Source organism: Rhinatrema bivittatum, chromosome 12 (assembly GCF_901001135.1).
Source record: "Rhinatrema bivittatum chromosome 12, aRhiBiv1.1, whole genome shotgun sequence".
Lineage (NCBI taxonomy): Eukaryota > Metazoa > Chordata > Amphibia > Gymnophiona > Rhinatrematidae > Rhinatrema > Rhinatrema bivittatum.
Window position 1 is genome coordinate 3627971 of NC_042626.1, and position 11636 is coordinate 3639606.

Sequence of the window (11636 nt, forward strand, 5' to 3'; positions counted from 1 at the left end):
ATTGAGGAGCTAAAATGGCCAAAGGTGTTAGTTTCCTTCATGGGCCATCCCTCGGGTAGAGCAGGGCGAGCGGTGGTTTGGTTATCCCTGTTCTAGCTCAACCCTTGTTGCTGGGGGGTCCTGGATCCCGATCACCCTCAGTGTTTTATTTCCCCTTCTTGATGGTTTTGATGCCAGTGTGTGCGCTCCTTAAAAAAAAAAAAGCGAGCAGGGCAGAGGCAGCGATTGAGCAGCTGGCTTATTTCACTCCTGGGAGGCAGTTAGAGGTGAGCAGGACCAGGTTTGTGTCGTCTGACGGGGCCGGGTGCCTTTTCAGCATCGGACGGCGCAGCTGGCAGTGTTTGCAGTAGTGGCTGTTTTTAGGTCTCATCGCAGCTGCATGGCGCCTCCTGCTCAGCACGGGAAAGTTTGTCACGGCTGTGGCTCTAAGCAGTTGCGTCTCAAAGTGACAGCATTTTGTCCCGATTGCATCTCCAGTAGGGTTGGGACCTCCGAGGGGCTCGCTGGGGCGTTAAAGCCGCAAGGTTGTCTGGGCTGGTCCAGGAGGCCCCAGGTGTGTCTGAAGAGACGGTGGCCATTTTAGCTCCTCGTGTTAGGAACCAGGCTCTTGCAGGGGAGGCTCGGGACTCCCCTCCTCTACTGTTTCCTGTGGATCAGGGCCCTGTAGGTGGCAGAGAGGGGCTAAGAGGCCTCGGGAGGAGAAGCAGGCAACATCGGGTGCCAAGTTTTCGGTTGGAAACATTGTGGACGGTGATAGCGGCAGTGCACAAAGGAGACTTTCTGGTGCAGTTAGATTTGATGGAGGCGTATCTCCATATTCCCATAAGGGCCAATCATCAGAGGTTCCTGGTCTTAGGGAACCATTTCAAATTTCGGGCCCTTCCCTTTGGGTTGGCGACAGTGCCGCGGATGTTCACAAAGGTGATGGTTGTCGTGGCGGCTGCACTCGGGAGGGAAGGTATCCTGGTACACCTGTACCTGGACGATTGGCTCATCAGGGCGAAGTCTGAGGTGGAGTGTCGTCGTTCATAGAGATGAGCTGCCGGCTCTGATTTTCCAGATGTTGAAGATGCTGGGAGTAACTGGGGCAGATTCCATGTCTGAGCCAAAGAAAAATCCCATTTTGGTTTCTTTGCATAAAGCCTCTTGTTTTTTCCCTGTTATGGAGGCCATTCAAGAATTGATTGATCTTGCGTGGGGCGCCCCGGAGGCTAATTTCAAAGGGGATTGGGCTTTGGAAGCCCTGTACCCCTGGGTCCAGTGGTGAGAGAGCGTTTGCATTTTCCGAAAGTGGATGCGCTGGTCTGTGCCGTCTCCAAGTGGACGACTATCCCCATGGAGAGAGGAGCAGCCTTGAAGGATGTGCACAAGAGGAGGATAGAGGCCACCCTTAAGCAAGCATTTGAAGCAGCTGTTTTTCCCTGGTGGCTCGCTCTTGTTTACTTCTCTCTCAGAAGGTCAATAAATCTGGAGTGAATTCCAGGGCAGTTATGGAACCAGCAGCCGCCTTTTTGGCAGATGCGGACTGCGATTTTGTCTGCACTTCAGCTAGAGGGGTGGCGTCAGTAATGGCTGAGAAATTGGTGGGCCTGTGCCACCTCAAAGGCTAACCTTAGGAAATTGCTGTTTAAATGCTCACTCTTGTTTGGCAGCGAGTTGGAGAAACTGGCCAGTAAGTGGGGCAAATCCCCGATTCCTTGGTTGCTGGAGGGATTGTGCCAGGGGATCCAAGCGCTTTTGTCCCTACAGAGGAGCGACCTTTCAGAGAACTCGACTTTTCGGTAGGTCGCAGTCCTTTCGTCCCAGACAGGGACCCTCCCGAGCATCCCAATGCAGGTTTGCCACCCCCACCCCTAGGAACAGGAGATGGGGGGGGGGGGGGGGCAGAGAGGGGTTAAAATCTCATTGGATCAGTGGGTCCTGGAGGTGATATGAGAGAAATATGTGCTGGAATTTCGCAGTGTTCATAGGGTCTCCCTGCAGAAGAAGCAGGCAGTACAGTGCAGTATACACTGTCCGGACGCCTCAGACTGAGGGCTGTGGTCCCAGTGCCCACGTCTCAAGAAAATACGGGTCAATATTCCATTTATTTTGGTGTGCCCAAGAAGGAGAGCTGTTTTCGTCCCATCCTGGATCTCAAAGGTGTCAACTGTCATTTGCGGGTGACTCATTTTTGCGTGGAAACATTGTGCTCAGTGATAATGGCAGTGCAGTTGGGGGAATTTGACCTCCTTGGATCTGTCCGAGGCTTACATCCATATTCCCATCCGATTGGAGCACCAGCATTTTCTGCGTTTCACACTGAGATACGTATAAGCCCCTAGTACGTAAGTTACTACCTTTTGTATATAAGTTACTACCAATCCTCTTGCTACACCATAGCAAGAGATTAGTTAGTTGCTTTCTCTGCTTTATCTTTCCACTCTGCAAGTTTCCTGTTGCAATTACCTGTTCCCCCCCCCCCCCCCCCCCGTTCATTATATTTTTCTATCTTTTAGTTACAATGTAAACCAGTATGATGTTTGCACACTAATGTCGGTATATAAAATATTTCAAATAAATAAATAACATGAAGGAAAGCAGGGTACTCTGTTTGATAGCAGCAACCCTGGAATTGGTGCCGTGGGCGAGGGCACATTGTGCATCCTCTTTAGTGCTCCCTGCTATCTCGTTGGAGGTCTGCTTACACACAGGTCATCTAAGAACTGGTTAGTACTTAGCCTCCAGGGTTGGAATTGACGGCAGAAGGGTGCTGGAGTGCAGAAGTGTCTCTCTGGAACATCAATTGGCTGGAAGCTCGGGCGGTCCGCTTGTAGCGCCGGAATGGCCTCGGAGACCGTGGTTCGCGGACCTGGTGAACCACACAACCGACGGTCCTCTTCGCCTCGGTCACCTCCCAAATCTGCTCCGCCAAGGACCAGTATTTTTCGATCAGGTGGATCGTTTTTGTCTAGCGGCCTGGCTTTTGAGCGGCGGCGCTTGAGAAAGAAAGGGTATAAGGAGGAAGTTATCTCCACTCTCTTGCGGGCACGGAAGACCTCTACCTCTCTCACGTCCACATATTGAGTGTTTGAGAATGCATGTGCTGAGTCCGGAGTCCAGGCGCGCGATGCTCCGATGTCTCAGGTCCTTTCCTTCCTGCAGTCTGGTTTGTCTTTCAATTCTCTGCGGGTGCAGGTTTCGGCCCTCTGTTCTCTCCTTGGGCGTATCAATGGTAACGCGGTGGCAACTCATCCGGATGTCGTTTGCTTCCTTAATGGGGCCAAACATTTAAACCTACCTGTCCAGCCTACTTGTCCGTCCTAGAGCCTCAATTGGGTGCTTCAAGCCCTTTGTAAGGCACCTTTCAAACCTCTCCAGCGGGCCACGCTTAAAGACCTCACTCTTAAGACAGTATTTTTGGTCTCTGTTTGCTCGGCCAGGAGAGTGTCCAAGCTCCAAGCCTTGTCTTGTCGGGAGCCCTTTCTCCGCTTTTCTGACTCAGGTGTTTCCCTCAAGACGGTGCCATCCTTTCTTCCAAAGGTTGTGTCTTCTTTTCACGTCAATCAGTCAGTGGAGCTTCCTGCCTTTTCTTCTGAAGACATTGCACGCACGCCCGGCGGGGACCTCAGGTGTCTTGATGTAAAGAGAGTCCTACTCCAATACTTACAGGTTACTAACGAATTTCGCATCTCTGATCATCTTTGTCCTATGGAGCGGCCCAAATAGTGGTAACAAGGCCTCTAAGGCTACCATTGCTCACTGGCTGAAGGAGGCCATTGCATCGGCTTATATCTGTTGTGGCCAGTCGGTTCCAGAGGGTTTGAAAGCCCATTCTTTGAGTGCACAATCTACTTCGGAGAGTCAGTCGGTCTCTGCATACTTTTGCTTGTCATTATCACCTCAACGTCCAGGCTCCAGTGTTTGGCTCCTTCGGCAGGCAGGTGCTTTGAGCAGGTTTGTCTCTATCCCACCCTCTTTAGGGAAGCTTTGGTACATCCCACTGTCTGGACTGATCCGGGTACGTACAGGGAAAGGAAAATTGGTTCTTACCTGCTAATTTTCATTCCTGTAGTACCACGGATCAGTCCAGACTCCTGCCCGGGCTGTGATTTCTTTTTGATTCGTCCGCTCGAAGGACTTTTCCTTTTTTTGTTTGGTTCTTAACAGCATTTTGGATCCAGTTACTTCCTATCAGAACTTCAAAGCACCAGAAGGCTTTCTCAACTGGATATATATGTAAGAGCGGTTCTTTCACGTGTTGATAGTTCACATTACGTGTTGGTTGTTACTTGCTTGATGTTCTACTGGTTAACTTTATCTTTTCTTGCTTTGATAACGTTTATACTGAAGGGATGCAGGGTGAGCACTGTCCTGATATAGGATACCCTTTAGTTTTTTCTCTATCTCCATCTGTTGGACAGGAGGCTCAACCCACTGTCTGGACTGATCCGTGGTACTACAGGAATGAAAATTAGCAGGTAAGAACCAATTTTCCTTTCTATCATATCCCCCCTCAGCCATCTCTTCTCCAAGCTGAAAAGTGCTAACCTCTTTAGGTTTCCTCAGGGGTGAGGTGAATGAGAATCTTTATCGGCTCATCCAAATGTGGCCCGTTTCCTGAAAGGAGTGAAACATCGTTGACCGCCCTTGCGGTTACCAGTGCCCTTGTGGATACTGACCTTGAAAACGGTGTTTCTTGTGGTGAATTGTTCTGCACGTTGAATTTCCAAGCGGCAATCCTTGCCTTACTGGGAGCCATTCCTTCAGGTGACTCCAGGAGTGATTCAGCTGCGTACTGTTCCTTTTTTGCCAAAAGTGGTCTCGGAGTTTCACTTGAATCAGTCCATTTCCCTGCCATCTCTGGATAGGGAAAGAGATGTGGAGGAAAATCGCCTGTTGCAAGCCTTGGATGTCAAGGGACATGTGAGGTATCTGGAGGTTTTTAAATCTTTTTGGAAGACGGATTGCCTGTTTCTCCTTCACGGTGGAGGTAAACAAGGCGAGCCGGCTTTGTGAGCTACAATAGCTCGCTGGATTAAGGAGGTAGTCACAGCCACGTATGTGGATGCTGAAAAGCCATTACCTAGTCAGGTTAGGGCTCGGGCAGTGTCATGGGCAAAGTTAGATTGTTGTCTCCCATCGACATTCGCCGAGCTGCACCGTGATCCTCCTTACACACCTTTTCCAGGTATTATCGTCTGGATGTGCAAGCCCAGGAGGATTCAGCCTTTGAACGTGCGGTTTTGAAAGGACTATGGGCAGCTTCCCATTCTACTCGGGAGTAGCTTTGGGTACATCCCACTGGTCCTGAATTCATCTGTCTGGGTGCTAGGAAATGAGAAATTTCTACTTACCCGATAATTTGCTGTTCCTTAAAGCAGACGGATTAATTCAGCTGCCCACTGATTGCGTTCTGGTCCTCCTGCTTGGTTGCATGTTCCAGAGGGTACTGGTAAGTGTGAATGCATTCTTTGCCTGAGCTCAGTGTTTCCTGTTGGTTGCCGGTTATTAATCAAGCTTTTTGCTAGTCTGTCCGCTCTTGCTTTTGAAGAGAAGACTGGCGGGCTGGGGTCACTGCAGGAGTCACTATATATATATACAGTGACACATCAGCTTTGCTCCATCTTCTGGTAGAGGTGCATAACCCACGGGTCCTGAGTCCGTCCATCTGTCTGGTCTAAGGAAAAGGAAATCATCAGGTGAGAAGTAATTTCTCATTACTGCTGTATCTCTCCTTCTCCCCCTCCAGCAGGTCACTTTCTTCTGCTGGAGAGAGGCTTAGGGGACTCTGCATACTTGTGGGAGTTCCTTCTCCCCCATCCGGACCCTTTCTGCACTTCCCTGCGCCCCCCGGTGTTTACCTGCTGCCCCTCATTTCACAATATAGAGAACTCTCTACCACCTCTGGGAGGCGGCTCTCCCTCTCTGCTCCTCCTCTTGGAGCACTTCTCTTCCAGCTGCCACCGGATCCTGCTCTCCCGCCTCTGAACTCCCTCTTCCTACCTGGATGGTCTCCTTTGGTGGGTCCAATGCCTTACACTTTGACAGACAGAGCCCGCCATGGGCCGCAATGAGGGCATTTCCTGCGTCTCTCAGCCATTGCGCCAACGCACTTCTCCGTGGGCTTCAATCCTGCTCTTCCTCTGTATCTCTTATAACACCGCTGTATTTTTTCCTCCTCAGCACCCTGTGGGGATAAGGGGGCCTTATAGCAGCCTAAATGAGGTCTGGGTTTAATCAAGGTCCCAAAGGTTTGCTGCTTTCTGCTCCTTCTAATCCTTGCTCTTTTTTTTGTAACTTCTGCTCTTCCAGCCATCCTTCCAGCAGAGCCGGAAGCAGAGAATTACTGCCTGACTTGTGGCTGTTCCAGAGACGTTCTCTGCCTCCGCCTGCTGGGGAAAGAGTGGAATCCCAGGAGCATTTCCCCAAGTCCACCTTAATAATGCTTTATGGACTTCTCCTCCAGGAACTTGTCCCCCTACATCTCCTGGCAACAAATTCCACAGTTTTAGTATGCACGACTTAAAAAAAATAGGGTATCAGTGAGTAACTTCATTGTGTGTCCCCTGCTCTTTGTACCTTTTGCAGGGTTGTTTATGTCCAGCTATGCAGTTACTCCTTGTCTTTAGGCTTTTGTTTAATTTTTGAATGAAATTCTAAAAGCTTCAAGGGCTCCATGTGCAGCACCTTGAATAGTTGGCGTTTGTTCACGCGTCTGCTGCAGCTGTAAATCCTATGCCAATCACAGCAGCATCTTAGTAGAAACCTCTGCAGCAGGAGCTGCAGCATCTGTTTGCATATCCTAGTGCATGGCATCTGTAAGCGAGTGACCGATGTGCAGATTCCCGTTCTCTCAGCAATGCTTCCTCTTACATCATGGTTTAGGAAAGACATTTCAAGTACACTACGCAGGAAAGAGGCGATCAACTCAATTGTTGCAACTGAAGGGGAGATTTGAATGTAGGATGTTTAAACTGGAATTTACCCTACAAAAATGCATGTGCCATGCATACCGCATGCTGTAACAGCATAATACAAGCCTCGTGGCGCAAAGCATGAGTAAAAAATGTCTGCTGAAATTTAGCACTCGTTCTCTTTACTCGCATCTTAACTTACTCCTGATGCCAAAGAGAAAAGCTTCACTACAAATGCTAGTACGGTTAACTTGGAAAAATTGCAGGCTCTGTTCTAGCCTGGGATTCAGTGCAGGAGTCTCCGGACCCGAGAACCCCCAACCCCCTCCCTCCTCCCATCCATTAACATAGCCATGTACCTACCTCTCATGCACTCGTTAACTCGACCCCTCGCCCAGTCCCATTAACCTGTACTGAGGAATGGCTGCTCCTCTTCTTAAATGGCCACTGGGGCGGAAAGGGGTACAGTGCAGGGTAATAGATGGGGGGGGGGGGAGGGGAGGGTAGTTAAGTGCATGGAGATGGGTTAGAAGTTGCGTCGAGGGCTTTCTAACATGGGGCTCCATTACTCCAGTTCTTGGTACTGTTTTTTTTCTCATGCTTGGGTTTAGTATTAGTCTTTGGTGCTGTGGCAGCGTGGTCTCGGACCTGCAGATTGATTCCATGACCCCCACACTCAGTAAGCTCAGGAGCACAGTGGCACAGCACCAGAGACTACCGCTAGCCCCAAAATTGTAATCCGGAAGTGAAAGGGGGAGTAATTAGCATGGAGGTGTGCTAATGTTTGCTTGCTTTTTAGCTCCGGTGTCACTAAAAACTTGATTAAATTGGGAGTGAAGTTACCCTTAAAGAGAAGAACGAAGGCGTGCTTATCACATCGGCCTCTATGTGCCTTGCCGGATTATGCTATGGATCGGTCGAGGCTTGTGTATAAAGATAGGGATGTGCAGGAGCAGGTCGCTAGATGCCATCAAGCAAGACATCCCTGCATCTCCTGGCAGGGAAAGCTGTCTCACAGGCGTTTTCTTTACCCATAGTGCAGCTCTCTCTCTCTCTCTGGGGATGACAGGATTAAAGTTAACCCCTTCTTGCAGACTCCATGGACCAGTGCAGGTGTATAGAGAGGACCAGAAGCTCGTGCAATCTTTGTAGCTGATGGCTGCTGTGAGGCATCCGTACTGAGGTGGCCCGTCCTGTATCCCTGCACGCACAGCTGTGCCAGGGGTCACCTCTAGTGTTTGCCTGCACCTAGCAGCCCAGTCTTCCTGGAGAGGTGTCTTTTTCCTCTCTCAAACATGTCCCGTCGTAGACCTGATCCATCACGCCATGCCTGACGTATCTTCCTCCTAGCCGCTGCCAGCGCAGCAAGGTGATTTTATTGGAATTAAAGGATCACTAAATACTTACCATTCTGTTTGTTCTTAAAAGCTTGCTGTGGCCTTGCCATTATTTATTTATTGGGTTTTCCATCATTTAAATATTCAAAGAATTTCAAGCAAAAAAAAATAAAATATATATATATATATAAACAAAAACAATAGTAGAGACTGCACTCCAGTTAGCACACGAGTCCACATCCTAGGGAGACAGCAGCCTAAACTGAAACACTCAAACATTATCAAGATGTTTTATCTAAAATAAAATGTTCAAAATGAACTGGATCAAAAAAGGTGTAATGCCCACAAAATAAGGAAGCTTTGTATTTAAAATAGTCTTGGAGAAAAAGTTCCTTATTAAGAGAGACAAAAGAAACTACAGATGTAGACCCTGGGGATACGTTGTCACCTGACATGTGAAGGAAAAGACATCTGAACTAATAACTGAGGTTAGCGTGTCCATCGCACCTTCCGATGTCTCACACTTCTCCTCTGGTCGGGAACATAATAAAGGAAAAAATGTATCAGGGGGAAACTGAAGATTCTCACTTGCATTTTTTTTAAACAGCTGCACCCCAGACATGAAGTGAGTGTTAGGGAAATTCAGCAGGTGTAACGTCCTAAATCTGGTGCTGGCACAAGTTATCCTTCATAGCAGAGGCTTGAACCCCCAGCTTACCCTCAGGCTGCCTCCACAAACCTGGAGATGAGATGAGAATTGTTTTCCAAATGCCTTTCAAGCAATTATCAGACACAATGCCCCGTCCTCTGTGGAAGGAGGTTGCACTCCATTCCCAGTGGTGCAGGGGCTGCAGGATTAAATGCCCAAACTGCCTGAGACCCGGCAGCATGTAAAGTACCATTAGCTGGAGGAGAGCGATGCACCTGCTCGCACGCTGGTCCATACCGCCTTTCAGCTCTGCTTTCCCATATTCTCACAGAAAGGAAAACATGCCGCTGCTCGCCGGGTGACCAGGTGCTGCCTGTGGTAGCCTCCTGGGCAGGAGCGGGGGCGGTAGGCTGCTGAGCACTGGCGATTCTGTTCAGCGACTCGGCAGCCTTTCTTTATTACTGTAGGGAGGGCGAATAAGGGTGAGTGCCCTGCATTGCCAGCACTCAAATTTCAGTGCTCCAGGGCCTTGCTGCAGAGGAGTTCACCCTAAATTCAGCCCCGAGAGCAGGATTTATCTCTGTAGAGATCTCTGAGGACAGACTTAAGGAAGGGCTGAGCTACTTAGGAATAAAGAATGCTACAGCCCCCAGCAGTGCTGCAGGAGGTCCATCTGTCTCTCTGCTTAGCATGTCTTACCTCTGCATCATCGCCAGTCAGCCAGGTCACTTCCTCTTACCTTAAAGGTGGGGAAAGTGCACATTTTCCTCATTCCTGGTTGGACTAGAGGAGAATCTTATGTCATGCATACAATTAAGGAGACCATTCAATAAATCAGTGATTTTCAAAAATTTTTTTTTTACATATTTTTCTTATAAATGTAAAAAATATTGAAAAATAAGTGCATTCATATGTCAGTGCCTTTAGTCACAGCCCAATTGCTTTTACTGACAAAGGCCGATTCAATAAAAGTCGCGGGAGAGCGGGCGAGTTTGACAGCCGATGCTCAATTATGCTGGCGTCAATTCTCAAACCCGCTGACAGCCACGGGTTTGGAAACCGGACGCCGGCAAAATTGAGCGTCCGGTTTTCAAGCCGCGGGCAGATTTTTAATTTTTGTTTTATTATTTTAAACTATTTTTTACTTTGGGACCTCTGACTTAATATCGCCATGATATTAAGTCGGAGGGTGCACAGAAAAGCAGGTTTTACTGCTTTTCTGTGCACTTTCCCAGTGCCCGGAGGAATTAGCACCGACCTTTGGGCAGGCGCTAATTTCTGAAAGTAAAATGTGCGGCTTGGCTGCACATTTTACTTACTGAATCGTGCAGGAATAACTAATAGGGCCATCAACGTGCATATGCATGTTGCGGGCGCTATTAGTTTCGGGGGGGGGGGGGGGGGGTTGGACGCGCGTTTTAGAAGCGCTATTACCCCTTACTGAACAAGAGGTAAAGCTAGCGCGTCCAAAACACGCATCCAAATGCAGGTTAATGTATCGGCCTGAAAGTGTATAATCATTACACACCCTAAACACTCCAAAAATTGCCATAATTTTTGTGGATTTTGCATGGGCTTTTGAGGGTGTGTAATGATTATACTTTTGTCAGTAAACGTGATTGGAATATGACCGTCAGTGTTGCTGTATGAATGTACCTGTTTTTCACTCCATTTTTTATAGTGTTAAGAAATTGTGTAAAACAAAATTTGAAAATCATAGATTTATTGAATGGTCTCCTTAATTGTATGTATGACTGAATGTTGGATGACTGTATTGCTGCCTTGCTGGAGAATCTTAAGCCCCATTTTATTTTCAACTTAAAAACAAAACCTCATCAGAAAATACAAATATGATTAAGTTCACAAGCCCTTAGTAAGGAGCATTGTAGCAAGCCAGACAGAGGGACAGCTTTAATAGAAAGCACTGCCCATCCCCTGTCTCCAAAGCTGAGGATCGGAAAATGTACAAAGAAGCCACCGTCTTCCATGCTCAGAGGCCCGGATAGCTCAGTCGGTAGAGCATCAGACTTTTAATCTGAGGGTCCAGGGTTCAAGTCCCTGTTCGGGCGCTTTATTTTGGCTACAAAAATGGTGAGTGATCTTCGTGCTACAGCTTATAGGGAGAGACTTAAAAATCTATACATGTGAACTGTAGAAGAAATGTGGGATAAGGAAGATATGATAGAGAAATTCAGATATCTCAAAGATTCCCATGCACAGGAGGTCATGAGATGAGGGTGAAAGGAAGCGGATGCAGGAATAATTTTGGGAAATATTTCTTTACAGAGAGGGTAGTAGATGCATGGAAGGGCCATGGGGATAAATACAGAGGATCTCTTAGGAAGTGATGGAATTGTAAGGGCTACATAAACTGAATGGATGACCAGCTAATGGATCGTACAGTCTCTTTCTGCTGTTATGTTTCTATATTATATGATGGTGAATAACTTAATGACGGTATATAAAAACTCTTAAATAAAATATTAACTTAATGACTGTATATATAATGACAGTATAAATAATAACTTAATGACGATATAAAAACTCTTAAATAAAATAATTATACCAAGGTCCCACGCTCCTGAGGCCCACAGGGATTGCCCTACTGGTCTGTCCTCGCAAAACCCACAGACTGGTGGCACCATATAGCCTAACACAGGGGTTGGGAACCTTTTTGGCTGAGAGAGCCATGAACGCCACATATTTTAAAATGTAATTCCATGAGAGCCATACTAACTACAATCCCCCACCCTC

The 11636-nt window shown here is 47.9% G+C and overlaps 1 non-coding gene across 1 annotated transcript; it reads left to right on the forward strand.

Annotated features, from left to right (window-relative positions):
• The first annotated feature begins 10878 nt into the window (after positions 1-10878).
• Positions 10879-10951, forward strand: TRNAK-UUU. Its single transcript has one exon. It is a non-coding gene; the product is annotated as a tRNA-Lys (tRNA).
• The last annotated feature ends 685 nt before the right edge of the window (positions 10952-11636 follow it).